This window comes from Triturus cristatus, chromosome 11 (assembly GCF_964204655.1).
Source record: "Triturus cristatus chromosome 11, aTriCri1.1, whole genome shotgun sequence".
In the NCBI taxonomy this organism is placed as follows: Eukaryota; Metazoa; Chordata; class Amphibia; order Caudata; family Salamandridae; genus Triturus; species Triturus cristatus.
Window position 1 is genome coordinate 936,113,268 of NC_140594.1, and position 16,418 is coordinate 936,129,685.

The 16,418-nt window shown below is 36.8% G+C and overlaps 1 long non-coding RNA gene across 1 annotated transcript; it reads left to right on the forward strand.

Moving 5' to 3' along the window:
• The first annotated feature begins 626 nt into the window (after positions 1–626).
• Positions 627–16,007, forward strand: LOC146785651 (uncharacterized). The gene is made up of 31 exons (XR_014970730.1): positions 627–735; positions 1,124–1,247; positions 1,636–1,756; positions 2,145–2,268; positions 2,657–2,777; positions 3,166–3,288; positions 3,677–3,800; positions 4,189–4,312; positions 4,701–4,821; positions 5,210–5,332; positions 5,721–5,844; positions 6,234–6,356; positions 6,745–6,865; positions 7,254–7,376; positions 7,765–7,885; positions 8,274–8,396; positions 8,785–8,908; positions 9,298–9,420; positions 9,809–9,929; positions 10,318–10,441; positions 10,830–10,950; positions 11,339–11,461; positions 11,850–11,973; positions 12,363–12,485; positions 12,874–12,998; positions 13,387–13,509; positions 13,898–14,020; positions 14,409–14,531; positions 14,920–15,044; positions 15,433–15,555; positions 15,944–16,007. It is a non-coding gene; the product is annotated as an uncharacterized LOC146785651 (long non-coding RNA).
• The last annotated feature ends 411 nt before the right edge of the window (positions 16,008–16,418 follow it).

The window sequence follows — 16,418 nt, forward strand, 5'->3', positions numbered from 1 at the left end:
ACAATAAAAGACTCCATAGTATTGATCTGTTTACCCTTTCTAAAAATCAAAATTTTTTTTGTATTGCTTATAGAAAATGTTCTAACAGTGGACTTTTCCATCTACATATTATACTGAATGACCAGAGGTGGCAGTGTTTCACAACCGAGTTTCTCTGAATTGCCGAGACTGAAGAAAAAAAAAAGGAAGTCTTCCGGCATACGGGATCATTTTACCAATTTATAAGGCAAGTAAAACTCACAATAATTCCTTTATGCATTAAAAAGACGCTCACAGCATCAGCATGTCCTCACTACCTTACAGTGGGAGACTGTGCCTGAACATAATTTCTATCAAGATGAAAGTAATATGGATCACATTGTGTTGGTCATTATAGTTCATAAAAGCCTGGCTGCCTCCAACGCTACTAAAGCCTGCTTTATATCCTGGAGCTAGCAATGTTGCAGAGAAGTATGTGAGGTTTAAAACTAAAATTGACATTTGATTTTCTAATGAGCTGTTGATTTTCACAATAAAAGACTCCATAGTATTGATCTGTTTACCCTTTCTAAAAATCAAGATTTTTTTGTATTGCTTATAGAAAATGTGCTAACAGTGGACTTTTCCATCTACAGATTATACTGAATGACCAGAGGTGGCAGTGTTTCACAACCGAGTTTCTCTGAATTGCCGAGACTGAAGAAACAAAAAAAAGGAAGTCTTCCGGCATACGGCATCATTTTACCAATATGCAAGGCAAGTTTAACTCACACTAATTCCTTTATGCATTAAAAAGACGCTCACAGCATCAGTATGTCCTCACTACCTTATAGTTGGAGACTGTGCCTGAACATAATTTCTGTCAAGATGAGAGTAATATGGATCACATTGTGTTGGTCATGATAGTTCATAAAAGCCTGGCTGCCTCCAACGGTACTAAAGCCTGCTTTATATCCTGGAGCTAGCAATGTTGCAGAGAAGTATGTGAGGTTTAAAACTAAAATTGACATTTGATTTTCTAATGAGCTGTTGATTTTCACAATAAAAGACTCCATAGTATTGATCTGTTTACCCTTTCTAAAAATCAAGATTTTTTTGTATTGCTTATAGAAAATGTGCTAACAGTGGACTTTTCCATCTACAGATTATACTGAATGACCAGAGGTGGCAGTGTTTCACAACCGAGTTTCTCTGAATTGCCGAGACTGAAGAACAAAAAAAAAAAAGGAAGTCTTCCGGCATACGGCATCATTTTACCAATATACAAGGCAAGTTTAACTCACAATAATTCCTTTATGCATTAAAAAGACGCTCACAGCATCAGCATGTCCTCACTACCTTACAGTGGGAGACTGTGCCTGAACATAATTTCTGTCAAGATGAAAGTAATATGGATCACATTGTGTTGGTCATGATAGTTCATAAAAGCCTGGCTGCCTCCAACGCTACTAAAGCCTGCTTTATATCCTGGAGCTAGCAATGTTGCAGAGAAGTATGTGAGGTTAAAAACTAAAATTGAGATTTGATTTTCTAATGAGCTTTTGATTTTCACAATAAAAGACTCCATAGTATTGATCTGTTTACCCTTTCTAAAAATCAAGATTTTTTTGTATTGCTTATAGAAAATGTGCTAACAGTGGACTTTTCCATCTGCAGATTATACTGAATGACCAGAGGTGGCAGTGTTTCACAACCGAGTTTCTCTGAATTGCCGAGACTGAAGAAACAAAAAAAAGGAAGTCTTCCGGCATACGGCATCATTTTACCAATATGCAAGGCAAGTAAAACTCACAATAATTCCTTTATGCATTAAAAAGACGCTCACAGCATCAGCATGTCCTCACTACCTTATAGTGGGAGACTGTGCCTGAACATAATTTCTGTCAAGATGAGAGTAATATGGATCACATTGTGTTGGTCATGATAGTTCATAAAAGCCTGGCTGCCTCCAACGCTACTAAACCCTGCTTTATATCCTGGAACTAGCAATGTTGCAGAGAAGTATGTGAGGTTAAAAACTAAAATTGAGATTTGATTTTCTAAAGAGCTTTTGATTTTCACAATAAAAGACTCCATAGTATTGATCTGTTTACCCTTTCTAAAAATCACGATTTTTTTGTATTGCTTATAGAAAATGTGCTAACAGTGGACTTTTCCATCTTCAGATTATACTGAATGACCAGAGGTGGCAGTGTTTCACAACCGAGTTTCTCTGAATTGCCGAGACTGAAGAACAAAAAAAAAAAAGGAAGTCTTCCGGCATACGGCATCATTTTACCAATATACAAGGCAAGTAAAACTCACAATAATTCCTTTATGCATTAAAAAGACGCTCACAGCATCAGCATGTCCTCACTACCTTACAGTGGGAGACTGTGCCTGAACATAATTTCTATCAAGATGAAAGTAATATGGATCACATTGTGTTGGTCATGATAGTTCATAAAAGCCTGGCTGCCTCCAACGCTACTAAAGCCTGCTTTATATCCTGGAACTAGCAATGTTGCAGAGAAGTATGTGAGGTTAAAAACTAAAATTGAGATTTGATTTTCTAAAGAGCTTTTGATTTTCACAATAAAAGACTCCATAGTATTGATCTGTTTACCCTTTCTAAAAATCAAGATTTTTTTGTATTGCTTATAGAAAATGTGCTAACAGTGGACTTTTCCATCTGCAGATTATACTGAATGACCAGAGGTGGCAGTGTTTCACAACCGAGTTTCTCTGAATTGCCGAGACTGAAGAAACAAAAAAAAGGAAGTCTTCCGGCATACGGCATCATTTTACCAATATGCAAGGCAAGTAAAACTCACAATAATTCCTTTATGCATTAAAAAGACGCTCACAGCATCAGCATGTCCTCACTACCTTATAGTGGGAGACTGTGCCTGAACATAATTTCTGTCAAGATGAGAGTAATATGGATCACATTGTGTTGGTCATGATAGTTCATAAAAGCCTGGCTGCCTCCAACGCTACTAAACCCTGCTTTATATCCTGGAACTAGCAATGTTGCAGAGAAGTATGTGAGGTTAAAAACTAAAATTGAGATTTGATTTTCTAAAGAGCTTTTGATTTTCACAATAAAAGACTCCATAGTATTGATCTGTTTACCCTTTCTAAAAATCACGATTTTTTTGTATTGCTTATAGAAAATGTGCTAACAGTGGACTTTTCCATCTACAGATTATACTGAATGACCGGAGGTGGCAGTGTTTCACAACCGAGTTTCTCTGAATTGCCGAGACTGAAGACAAAAAAAAAAAAGGAAGTCTTCCGGCATACGGCATCTTTTTACCAATTTATAAGGCAAGTAAAACTCACAATAATTCCTTTATGCATTAAAAAGACGCTCACAGCATCAGCATGTCCTCACTACCTTACAGTGGGAGACTGTGCCTGAACATAATTTCTGTCAAGATGAAAGTAATATGGATCACATTGTGTTGGTCATGATAGTTCATAAAAGCCTGGCTGCCTCCAACGCTACTAAAGCCTGCTTTATATCCTGGAGCTAGCAATGTTGCAGAGAAGTATGTGAGGTTAAAAACTAAAATTGAGATTTGATTTTCTAATGAGCTTTTGATTTTCACAATAAAAGACTCCATAGTATTGATCTGTTTACCCTTTCTAAAAATCAAGATTTTTTTGTATTGCTTATAGAAAATGTGCTAACAGTGGACTTTTCCATCTACAGATTATACTGAATGACCAGAGGTGGCAGTGTTTCACAACCGAGTTTCTCTGAATTGCCGAGACTGAAGAACAAAAAAAAAAAAGGAAGTCTTCCGGCATACGGCATCATTTTACCAATATACAAGGCAAGTTTAACTCACAATAATTCCTTTATGCATTAAAAAGACGCTCACAGCATCAGCATGTCCTCACTACCTTATAGTGGGAGACTGTGCCTGAACATAATTTCTGTCAAGATGAGAGTAATATGGATCACATTGTGTTGGTCATGATAGTTCATAAAAGCCTGGCTGCCTCCAACGCTACTAAACCCTGCTTTATATCCTGGAACTAGCAATGTTGCAGAGAAGTATGTGAGGTTAAAAACTAAAATTGAGATTTGATTTTCTAAAGAGCTTTTGATTTTCACAATAAAAGACTCCATAGTATTGATCTGTTTACCCTTTCTAAAAATCACGATTTTTTTGTATTGCTTATAGAAAATGTGCTAACAGTGGACTTTTCCATCTTCAGATTATACTGAATGACCAGAGGTGGCAGTGTTTCACAACCGAGTTTCTCTGAATTGCCGAGACTGAAGAACAAAAAAAAAAAAGGAAGTCTTCCGGCATACGGCATCATTTTACCAATATACAAGGCAAGTAAAACTCACAATAATTCCTTTATGCATTAAAAAGACGCTCACAGCATCAGCATGTCCTCACTACCTTACAGTGGGAGACTGTGCCTGAACATAATTTCTATCAAGATGAAAGTAATATGGATCACATTGTGTTGGTCATGATAGTTCATAAAAGCCTGGCTGCCTCCAACGCTACTAAAGCCTGCTTTATATCCTGGAACTAGCAATGTTGCAGAGAAGTATGTGAGGTTAAAAACTAAAATTGAGATTTGATTTTCTAAAGAGCTTTTGATTTTCACAATAAAAGACTCCATAGTATTGATCTGTTTACCCTTTCTAAAAATCAAGATTTTTTTGTATTGCTTATAGAAAATGTGCTAACAGTGGACTTTTCCATCTGCAGATTATACTGAATGACCAGAGGTGGCAGTGTTTCACAACCGAGTTTCTCTGAATTGCCGAGACTGAAGAAACAAAAAAAAGGAAGTCTTCCGGCATACGGCATCATTTTACCAATATGCAAGGCAAGTAAAACTCACAATAATTCCTTTATGCATTAAAAAGACGCTCACAGCATCAGCATGTCCTCACTACCTTATAGTGGGAGACTGTGCCTGAACATAATTTCTGTCAAGATGAGAGTAATATGGATCACATTGTGTTGGTCATGATAGTTCATAAAAGCCTGGCTGCCTCCAACGCTACTAAACCCTGCTTTATATCCTGGAACTAGCAATGTTGCAGAGAAGTATGTGAGGTTAAAAACTAAAATTGAGATTTGATTTTCTAAAGAGCTTTTGATTTTCACAATAAAAGACTCCATAGTATTGATCTGTTTACCCTTTCTAAAAATCACGATTTTTTTGTATTGCTTATAGAAAATGTGCTAACAGTGGACTTTTCCATCTACAGATTATACTGAATGACCGGAGGTGGCAGTGTTTCACAACCGAGTTTCTCTGAATTGCCGAGACTGAAGACAAAAAAAAAAAAGGAAGTCTTCCGGCATACGGCATCTTTTTACCAATTTATAAGGCAAGTAAAACTCACAATAATTCCTTTATGCATTAAAAAGACGCTCACAGCATCAGCATGTCCTCACTACCTTACAGTGGGAGACTGTGCCTGAACATAATTTCTGTCAAGATGAAAGTAATATGGATCACATTGTGTTGGTCATGATAGTTCATAAAAGCCTGGCTGCCTCCAACGCTACTAAAGCCTGCTTTATATCCTGGAGCTAGCAATGTTGCAGAGAAGTATGTGAGGTTAAAAACTAAAATTGAGATTTGATTTTCTAATGAGCTTTTGATTTTCACAATAAAAGACTCCATAGTATTGATCTGTTTACCCTTTCTAAAAATCAAGATTTTTTTGTATTGCTTATAGAAAATGTGCTAACAGTGGACTTTTCCATCTACAGATTATACTGAATGACCAGAGGTGGCAGTGTTTCACAACCGAGTTTCTCTGAATTGCCGAGACTGAAGAACAAAAAAAAAAAAGGAAGTCTTCCGGCATACGGCATCATTTTACCAATATACAAGGCAAGTTTAACTCACAATAATTCCTTTATGCATTAAAAAGACGCTCACAGCATCAGCATGTCCTCACTACCTTATAGTGGGAGACTGTGCCTGAACATATTTTCTGTCAAGATGAGAGTAATATGGATCACATTGTGTTGGTCATGATAGTTCATAAAAGCCTGGCTGCCTCCAACGCTACTAAACCCTGCTTTATATCCTGGAACTAGCAATGTTGCAGAGAAGTATGTGAGGTTAAAAACTAAAATTGAGATTTGATTTTCTAAAGAGCTTTCTGATTTTCACAATAAAAGACTCCATAGTATTGATCTGTTTACCCTTTCTAAAAATCAAGATTTTTTTGTATTGCTTATAGAAAATGTGCTAACAGTGGACTTTTCCATCTACAGATTATACTGAATGACCGGAGGTGGCAGTGTTTCACAACCGAGTTTCTCTGAATTGCCGAGACTGAAGACAAAAAAAAAAAAGGAAGTCTTCCGGCATACGGCATCTTTTTACCAATTTATAAGGCAAGTAAAACTCACAATAATTCCTTTATGCATTAAAAAGACGCTCACAGCATCAGCATGTCCTCACTACCTTACAGTGGGAGACTGTGCCTGAACATAATTTCTGTCAAGATGAAAGTAATATGGATCACATTGTGTTGGTCATGATAGTTCATAAAAGCCTGGCTGCCTCCAACGCTACTAAAGCCTGCTTTATATCCTGGAACTAGCAATGTTGCAGAGAAGTATGTGAGGTTAAAAACTAAAATTGAGATTTGATTTTCTAATGAGCTGTTGATTTTCACAATAAAAGGCTCCATAGTATTGATCTGTTTACGCTTTCTAAAAATCAAGATTTTTTTGTATTGCTTATAGAAAATGTGCTAACAGTGGACTTTTCCATCTGCAGATTATACTGAATGACCAGAGGTGGCAGTGTTTCACAACCGAGTTTCTCTGAATTGCCGAGACTGAAGAAACAAAAAAAAGGAAGTCTTCCGGCATACGGCATCATTTTACCAATATGCAAGGCAAGTAAAACTCACAATAATTCCTTTATGCATTAAAAAGACGCTCACAGCATCAGCATGTCCTCACTACCTTATAGTGGGAGACTGTGCCTGAACATAATTTCTGTCAAGATGAGAGTAATATGGATCACATTGTGTTGGTCATGATAGTTCATAAAAGCCTGGCTGCCTCCAACGCTACTAAACCCTGCTTTATATCCTGGAACTAGCAATGTTGCAGAGAAGTATGTGAGGTTAAAAACTAAAATTGAGATTTGATTTTCTAAAGAGCTTTTGATTTTCACAATAAAAGACTCCATAGTATTGATCTGTTTACCCTTTCTAAAAATCACGATTTTTTTGTATTGCTTATAGAAAATGTGCTAACAGTGGACTTTTCCATCTTCAGATTATACTGAATGACCAGAGGTGGCAGTGTTTCACAACCGAGTTTCTCTGAATTGCCGAGACTGAAGAACAAAAAAAAAAAGGAAGTCTTCCGGCATACGGCATCATTTTACCAATATACAAGGCAAGTAAAACTCACAATAATTCCTTTATGCATTAAAAAGACGCTCACAGCATCAGCATGTCCTCACTACCTTACAGTGGGAGACTGTGCCTGAACATAATTTCTATCAAGATGAAAGTAATATGGATCACATTGTGTTGGTCATGATAGTTCATAAAAGCCTGGCTGCCTCCAACGCTACTAAAGCCTGCTTTATATCCTGGAACTAGCAATGTTGCAGAGAAGTATGTGAGGTTAAAAACTAAAATTGAGATTTGATTTTCTAAAGAGCTTTTGATTTTCACAATAAAAGACTCCATAGTATTGATCTGTTTACCCTTTCTAAAAATCAAGATTTTTTTGTATTGCTTATAGAAAATGTGCTAACAGTGGACTTTTCCATCTGCAGATTATACTGAATGACCAGAGGTGGCAGTGTTTCACAACCGAGTTTCTCTGAATTGCCGAGACTGAAGAAACAAAAAAAAGGAAGTCTTCCGGCATACGGCATCATTTTACCAATATGCAAGGCAAGTAAAACTCACAATAATTCCTTTATGCATTAAAAAGACGCTCACAGCATCAGCATGTCCTCACTACCTTATAGTGGGAGACTGTGCCTGAACATAATTTCTGTCAAGATGAGAGTAATATGGATCACATTGTGTTGGTCATGATAGTTCATAAAAGCCTGGCTGCCTCCAACGCTACTAAACCCTGCTTTATATCCTGGAACTAGCAATGTTGCAGAGAAGTATGTGAGGTTAAAAACTAAAATTGAGATTTGATTTTCTAAAGAGCTTTTGATTTTCACAATAAAAGACTCCATAGTATTGATCTGTTTACCCTTTCTAAAAATCACGATTTTTTTGTATTGCTTATAGAAAATGTGCTAACAGTGGACTTTTCCATCTACAGATTATACTGAATGACCGGAGGTGGCAGTGTTTCACAACCGAGTTTCTCTGAATTGCCGAGACTGAAGACAAAAAAAAAAAAGGAAGTCTTCCGGCATACGGCATCTTTTTACCAATTTATAAGGCAAGTAAAACTCACAATAATTCCTTTATGCATTAAAAAGACGCTCACAGCATCAGCATGTCCTCACTACCTTACAGTGGGAGACTGTGCCTGAACATAATTTCTGTCAAGATGAAAGTAATATGGATCACATTGTGTTGGTCATGATAGTTCATAAAAGCCTGGCTGCCTCCAACGCTACTAAAGCCTGCTTTATATCCTGGAGCTAGCAATGTTGCAGAGAAGTATGTGAGGTTAAAAACTAAAATTGAGATTTGATTTTCTAATGAGCTTTTGATTTTCACAATAAAAGACTCCATAGTATTGATCTGTTTACCCTTTCTAAAAATCAAGATTTTTTTGTATTGCTTATAGAAAATGTGCTAACAGTGGACTTTTCCATCTACAGATTATACTGAATGACCAGAGGTGGCAGTGTTTCACAACCGAGTTTCTCTGAATTGCCGAGACTGAAGAACAAAAAAAAAAAAGGAAGTCTTCCGGCATACGGCATCATTTTACCAATATACAAGGCAAGTTTAACTCACAATAATTCCTTTATGCATTAAAAAGACGCTCACAGCATCAGCATGTCCTCACTACCTTATAGTGGGAGACTGTGCCTGAACATATTTTCTGTCAAGATGAGAGTAATATGGATCACATTGTGTTGGTCATGATAGTTCATAAAAGCCTGGCTGCCTCCAACGCTACTAAACCCTGCTTTATATCCTGGAACTAGCAATGTTGCAGAGAAGTATGTGAGGTTAAAAACTAAAATTGAGATTTGATTTTCTAAAGAGCTTTCTGATTTTCACAATAAAAGACTCCATAGTATTGATCTGTTTACCCTTTCTAAAAATCAAGATTTTTTTGTATTGCTTATAGAAAATGTGCTAACAGTGGACTTTTCCATCTACAGATTATACTGAATGACCGGAGGTGGCAGTGTTTCACAACCGAGTTTCTCTGAATTGCCGAGACTGAAGACAAAAAAAAAAAAGGAAGTCTTCCGGCATACGGCATCTTTTTACCAATTTATAAGGCAAGTAAAACTCACAATAATTCCTTTATGCATTAAAAAGACGCTCACAGCATCAGCATGTCCTCACTACCTTACAGTGGGAGACTGTGCCTGAACATAATTTCTGTCAAGATGAAAGTAATATGGATCACATTGTGTTGGTCATGATAGTTCATAAAAGCCTGGCTGCCTCCAACGCTACTAAAGCCTGCTTTATATCCTGGAACTAGCAATGTTGCAGAGAAGTATGTGAGGTTAAAAACTAAAATTGAGATTTGATTTTCTAATGAGCTGTTGATTTTCACAATAAAAGGCTCCATAGTATTGATCTGTTTACGCTTTCTAAAAATCAAGATTTTTTTGTATTGCTTATAGAAAATGTGCTAACAGTGGACTTTTCCATCTGCAGATTATACTGAATGACCAGAGGTGGCAGTGTTTCACAACCGAGTTTCTCTGAATTGCCGAGACTGAAGAAACAAAAAAAAGGAAGTCTTCCGGCATACGGCATCATTTTACCAATATGCAAGGCAAGTAAAACTCACAATAATTCCTTAATGCATTAAAAAGACGCTCACAGCATCAGCATGTCCTCACTACCTTATAGTGGGAGACTGTGCCTGAACATAATTTCTGTCAAGATGAGAGTAATATGGATCACATTGTGTTGGTCATGATAGTTCATAAAAGCCTGGCTGCCTCCAACGCTACTAAACCCTGCTTTATATCCTGGAACTAGCAATGTTGCAGAGAAGTATGTGAGGTTAAAAACTAAAATTGAGATTTGATTTTCTAAAGAGCTTTTGATTTTCACAATAAAAGACTCCATAGTATTGATCTGTTTACCCTTTCTAAAAATCACGATTTTTTTGTATTGCTTATAGAAAATGTGCTAACAGTGGACTTTTCCATCTTCAGATTATACTGAATGACCAGAGGTGGCAGTGTTTCACAACCGAGTTTCTCTGAATTGCCGAGACTGAAGAACAAAAAAAAAAAAGGAAGTCTTCCGGCATACGGCATCATTTTACCAATATACAAGGCAAGTAAAACTCACAATAATTCCTTTATGCATTAAAAAGACGCTCACAGCATCAGCATGTCCTCACTACCTTACAGTGGGAGACTGTGCCTGAACATAATTTCTATCAAGATGAAAGTAATATGGATCACATTGTGTTGGTCATGATAGTTCATAAAAGCCTGGCTGCCTCCAACGCTACTAAAGCCTGCTTTATATCCTGGAACTAGCAATGTTGCAGAGAAGTATGTGAGGTTAAAAACTAAAATTGAGATTTGATTTTCTAAAGAGCTTTTGATTTTCACAATAAAAGACTCCATAGTATTGATCTGTTTACCCTTTCTAAAAATCAAGATTTTTTTGTATTGCTTATAGAAAATGTGCTAACAGTGGACTTTTCCATCTGCAGATTATACTGAATGACCAGAGGTGGCAGTGTTTCACAACCGAGTTTCTCTGAATTGCCGAGACTGAAGAAACAAAAAAAAGGAAGTCTTCCGGCATACGGCATCATTTTACCAATATGCAAGGCAAGTAAAACTCACAATAATTCCTTTATGCATTAAAAAGACGCTCACAGCATCAGCATGTCCTCACTACCTTATAGTGGGAGACTGTGCCTGAACATAATTTCTGTCAAGATGAGAGTAATATGGATCACATTGTGTTGGTCATGATAGTTCATAAAAGCCTGGCTGCCTCCAACGCTACTAAACCCTGCTTTATATCCTGGAACTAGCAATGTTGCAGAGAAGTATGTGAGGTTAAAAACTAAAATTGAGATTTGATTTTCTAAAGAGCTTTTGATTTTCACAATAAAAGACTCCATAGTATTGATCTGTTTACCCTTTCTAAAAATCACGATTTTTTTGTATTGCTTATAGAAAATGTGCTAACAGTGGACTTTTCCATCTACAGATTATACTGAATGACCGGAGGTGGCAGTGTTTCACAACCGAGTTTCTCTGAATTGCCGAGACTGAAGACAAAAAAAAAAAAGGAAGTCTTCCGGCATACGGCATCTTTTTACCAATTTATAAGGCAAGTAAAACTCACAATAATTCCTTTATGCATTAAAAAGACGCTCACAGCATCAGCATGTCCTCACTACCTTACAGTGGGAGACTGTGCCTGAACATAATTTCTGTCAAGATGAAAGTAATATGGATCACATTGTGTTGGTCATGATAGTTCATAAAAGCCTGGCTGCCTCCAACGCTACTAAAGCCTGCTTTATATCCTGGAGCTAGCAATGTTGCAGAGAAGTATGTGAGGTTAAAAACTAAAATTGAGATTTGATTTTCTAATGAGCTTTTGATTTTCACAATAAAAGACTCCATAGTATTGATCTGTTTACCCTTTCTAAAAATCAAGATTTTTTTGTATTGCTTATAGAAAATGTGCTAACAGTGGACTTTTCCATCTACAGATTATACTGAATGACCAGAGGTGGCAGTGTTTCACAACCGAGTTTCTCTGAATTGCCGAGACTGAAGAACAAAAAAAAAAAAGGAAGTCTTCCGGCATACGGCATCATTTTACCAATATACAAGGCAAGTTTAACTCACAATAATTCCTTTATGCATTAAAAAGACGCTCACAGCATCAGCATGTCCTCACTACCTTATAGTGGGAGACTGTGCCTGAACATATTTTCTGTCAAGATGAGAGTAATATGGATCACATTGTGTTGGTCATGATAGTTCATAAAAGCCTGGCTGCCTCCAACGCTACTAAACCCTGCTTTATATCCTGGAACTAGCAATGTTGCAGAGAAGTATGTGAGGTTAAAAACTAAAATTGAGATTTGATTTTCTAAAGAGCTTTCTGATTTTCACAATAAAAGACTCCATAGTATTGATCTGTTTACCCTTTCTAAAAATCAAGATTTTTTTGTATTGCTTATAGAAAATGTGCTAACAGTGGACTTTTCCATCTACAGATTATACTGAATGACCGGAGGTGGCAGTGTTTCACAACCGAGTTTCTCTGAATTGCCGAGACTGAAGACAAAAAAAAAAAAGGAAGTCTTCCGGCATACGGCATCTTTTTACCAATTTATAAGGCAAGTAAAACTCACAATAATTCCTTTATGCATTAAAAAGACGCTCACAGCATCAGCATGTCCTCACTACCTTACAGTGGGAGACTGTGCCTGAACATAATTTCTGTCAAGATGAAAGTAATATGGATCACATTGTGTTGGTCATGATAGTTCATAAAAGCCTGGCTGCCTCCAACGCTACTAAAGCCTGCTTTATATCCTGGAACTAGCAATGTTGCAGAGAAGTATGTGAGGTTAAAAACTAAAATTGAGATTTGATTTTCTAATGAGCTGTTGATTTTCACAATAAAAGGCTCCATAGTATTGATCTGTTTACGCTTTCTAAAAATCAAGATTTTTTTGTATTGCTTATAGAAAATGTGCTAACAGTGGACTTTTCCATCTGCAGATTATACTGAATGACCAGAGGTGGCAGTGTTTCACAACCGAGTTTCTCTGAATTGCCGAGACTGAAGAAAAAAAAAAAAAAAAGGAAGTCTTCCGGCATACGGCATCATTTTACCAATATGCAAGGCAAGTTTAACTCACAATAATTCCTTTATGCATTAAAAAGACGCTCACAGCATCAGCATGTCCTCACTACCTTATAGTGGGAGACTGTGCCTGAACATAATTTCTGTCAAGATGAGAGTAATATGGATCACATTGTGTTGGTCATGATAGTTCATAAAAGTCTGGCTGCCTCCAACGCTACTAAAGCCTGCTTTATATCCTGGAACTAGCAATGTTGCAGAGAAGTATGTGAGGTTAAAAACTAAAATTGACATTTGATTTTCTAATGAGCTGTTGATTTTCACAATAAAAGACTCCATAGTATTGATCTGTTTACCCTTTCTAAAAATCAAGATTTTTTTGTATTGCTTATAGAAAATGTGCTAACAGTGGACTTTTCCATCTACAGATTATACTGAATGACCGGAGGTGGCAGTGTTTCACAACCGAGTTTCTCTGAATTACCGAGACTGAAGACAAAAAAAAAAAAGGAAGTCTTCCGGCATACGGCATCATTTTACCAATTTATAAGGCAAGTAAAACTCACAATAATTCCTTTATGCATTAAAAAGACGCTCACAGCATCAGCATGTCCTCACTACCTTACAGTGGGAGACTGTGCCTGAACATAATTTCTGTCAAGATGAAAGTAATATGGATCACATTGTGTTGGTCATGATAGTTCATAAAAGCCTGGCTGCCTCCAACGCTACTAAAGCCTGCTTTATATCCTGGAGCTAGCAATGTTGCAGAGAAGTATGTGAGGTTAAAAACTAAAATTGAGATTTGATTTTCTAATGAGCTTTTGATTTTCACAATAAAAGACTCCATAGTATTGATCTGTTTACCCTTTCTAAAAATCAAGATTTTTTTGTATTGCTTATAGAAAATGTGCTAACAGTGGACTTTTCCATCTACAGATTATACTGAATGACCGGAGGTGGCAGTGTTTCACAACCGAGTTTCTCTGAATTGCCGAGACTGAAGACAAAAAAAAAAAAGGAAGTCTTCCGGCATACGGCATCATTTTACCAATTTATAAGGCAAGTAAAACTCACAATAATTCCTTTATGCATTAAAAAGACGCTCACAGCATCAGCATGTCCTCACTACCTTACAGTGGGAGACTGTGCCTGAACATAATTTCTGTCAAGATGAAAGTAATATGGATCACATTGTGTTGGTCATGATAGTTCATAAAAGCCTGGCTGCCTCCAACGCTACTAAAGCCTGCTTTATATCCTGGAGCTAGCAATGTTGCAGAGAAGTATGTGAGGTTAAAAACTAAAATTGAGATTTGATTTTCTAATGAGCTTTTGATTTTCACAATAAAAGACTCCATAGTATTGATCTGTTTACCCTTTCTAAAAATCAAGATTTTTTTGTATTGCTTATAGAAAATGTGCTAACAGTGGACTTTTCCATCTACAGATTATACTGAATGACCAGAGGTGGCAGTGTTTCACAACCGAGTTTCTCTGAATTGCCGAGACTGAAGAACAAAAAAAAAAAGGAAGTCTTCCGGCATACGGCATCATTTTACCAATATACAAGGCAAGTTTAACTCACAATAATTCCTTTATGCATTAAAAAGACGCTCACAGCATCAGCATGTCCTCACTACCTTATAGTGGGAGACTGTGCCTGAACATAATTTCTGTCAAGATGAAAGTAATATGGATCACATTGTGTTGGTCATGATAGTTCATAAAAGCCTGGCTGCCTCCAACGCTACTAAAGCCTGCTTTATATCCTGGAACTAGCAATGTTGCAGAGAAGTATGTGAGGTTAAAAACTAAAATTGAGATTTGATTTTCTAATGAGCTGTTGATTTTCACAATAAAAGGCTCCATAGTATTGATCTGTTTACGCTTTCTAAAAATCAAGATTTTTTTGTATTGCTTATAGAAAATGTGCTAACAGTGGACTTTTCCATCTGCAGATTATACTGAATGACCAGAGGTGGCAGTGTTTCACAACCGAGTTTCTCTGAATTGCCGAGACTGAAGAAAAAAAAAAAAAAAAGGAAGTCTTCCGGCATACGGCATCATTTTACCAATATACAAGGCAAGTTTAACTCACAATAATTCCTTTATGCATTAAAAAGACGCTCACAGCATCAGCATGTCCTCACTACCTTATAGTGGGAGACTGTGCCTGAACATAATTTCTGTCAAGATGAGAGTAATATGGATCACATTGTGTTGGTCATGATAGTTCATAAAAGCCTGGCTGCCTCCAACGCTACTAAAGCCTGCTTTATATCCTGGAACTAGCAATGTTGCAGAGAAGTATGTGAGGTTAAAAACTAAAATTGAGATTTGATTTTCTAATGAGCTGTTGATTTTCACAATAAAAGGCTCCATAGTATTGATCTGTTTACGCTTTCTAAAAATCAAGATTTTTTTGTATTGCTTATAGAAAATGTGCTAACAGTGGACTTTTCCATCTACAGATTATACTGAATGACCGGAGGTGGCAGTGTTTCACAACCGAGTTTCTCTGAATTGCCGAGACTGAAGACAAAAAAAAAAAAGGAAGTCTTCCGGCATACGGCATCATTTTACCAATTTATAAGGCAAGTAAAACTCACAATAATTCCTTTATGCATTAAAAAGACGCTCACAGCATCAGCATGTCCTCACTACCTTACAGTGGGAGACTGTGCCTGAACATAATTTCTATCAAGATGAAAGTAATATGGATCACATTGTGTTGGTCATTATAGTTCATAAAAGCCTGGCTGCCTCCAACGCTACTAAAGCCTGCTTTATATCCTGGAGCTAGCAATGTTGCAGAGAAGTATGTGAGGTTTAAAACTAAAATTGACATTTGATTTTCTAATGAGCTGTTGATTTTCACAATAAAAGACTCCATAGTATTGATCTGTTTACCCTTTCTAAAAATCAAGATTTTTTTGTATTGCTTATAGAAAATGTGCTAACAGTGGACTTTTCCATCTACAGATTATACTGAATGACCAGAGGTGGCAGTGTTTCACAACTGAGTTTCTCTGAATTGCCGAGACTGAAGAACAAAAAAAAAAAAGGAAGTCTTCCGGCATACGGCATCATTTTACCAATATACAAGGCAAGTTTAACTCACAATAATTCCTTTATGCATTAAAAAGACGCTCACAGCCTCAGCATGTCCTCACTACCTTATAGTGGGAGACTGTGCCTGAACATAATTTCTGTCAAGATGAGAGTAATATGGATCACATTGTGTTGGTCATGATAGTTCATAAAAGCCTGGCTGCCTCCAACGCTACTAAACCCTGCTTTATATCCTGGAACTAGCAATGTTGCAGAGAAGTATGTGAGGTTAAAAACTAAAATTGAGATTTGATTTTCTAAAGAGCTTTTGATTTTCACAATAAAAGACTCCATAGTATTGATCTGTTTACCCTTTCTAAAAATCACGATTTTTTTGTATTGCTTA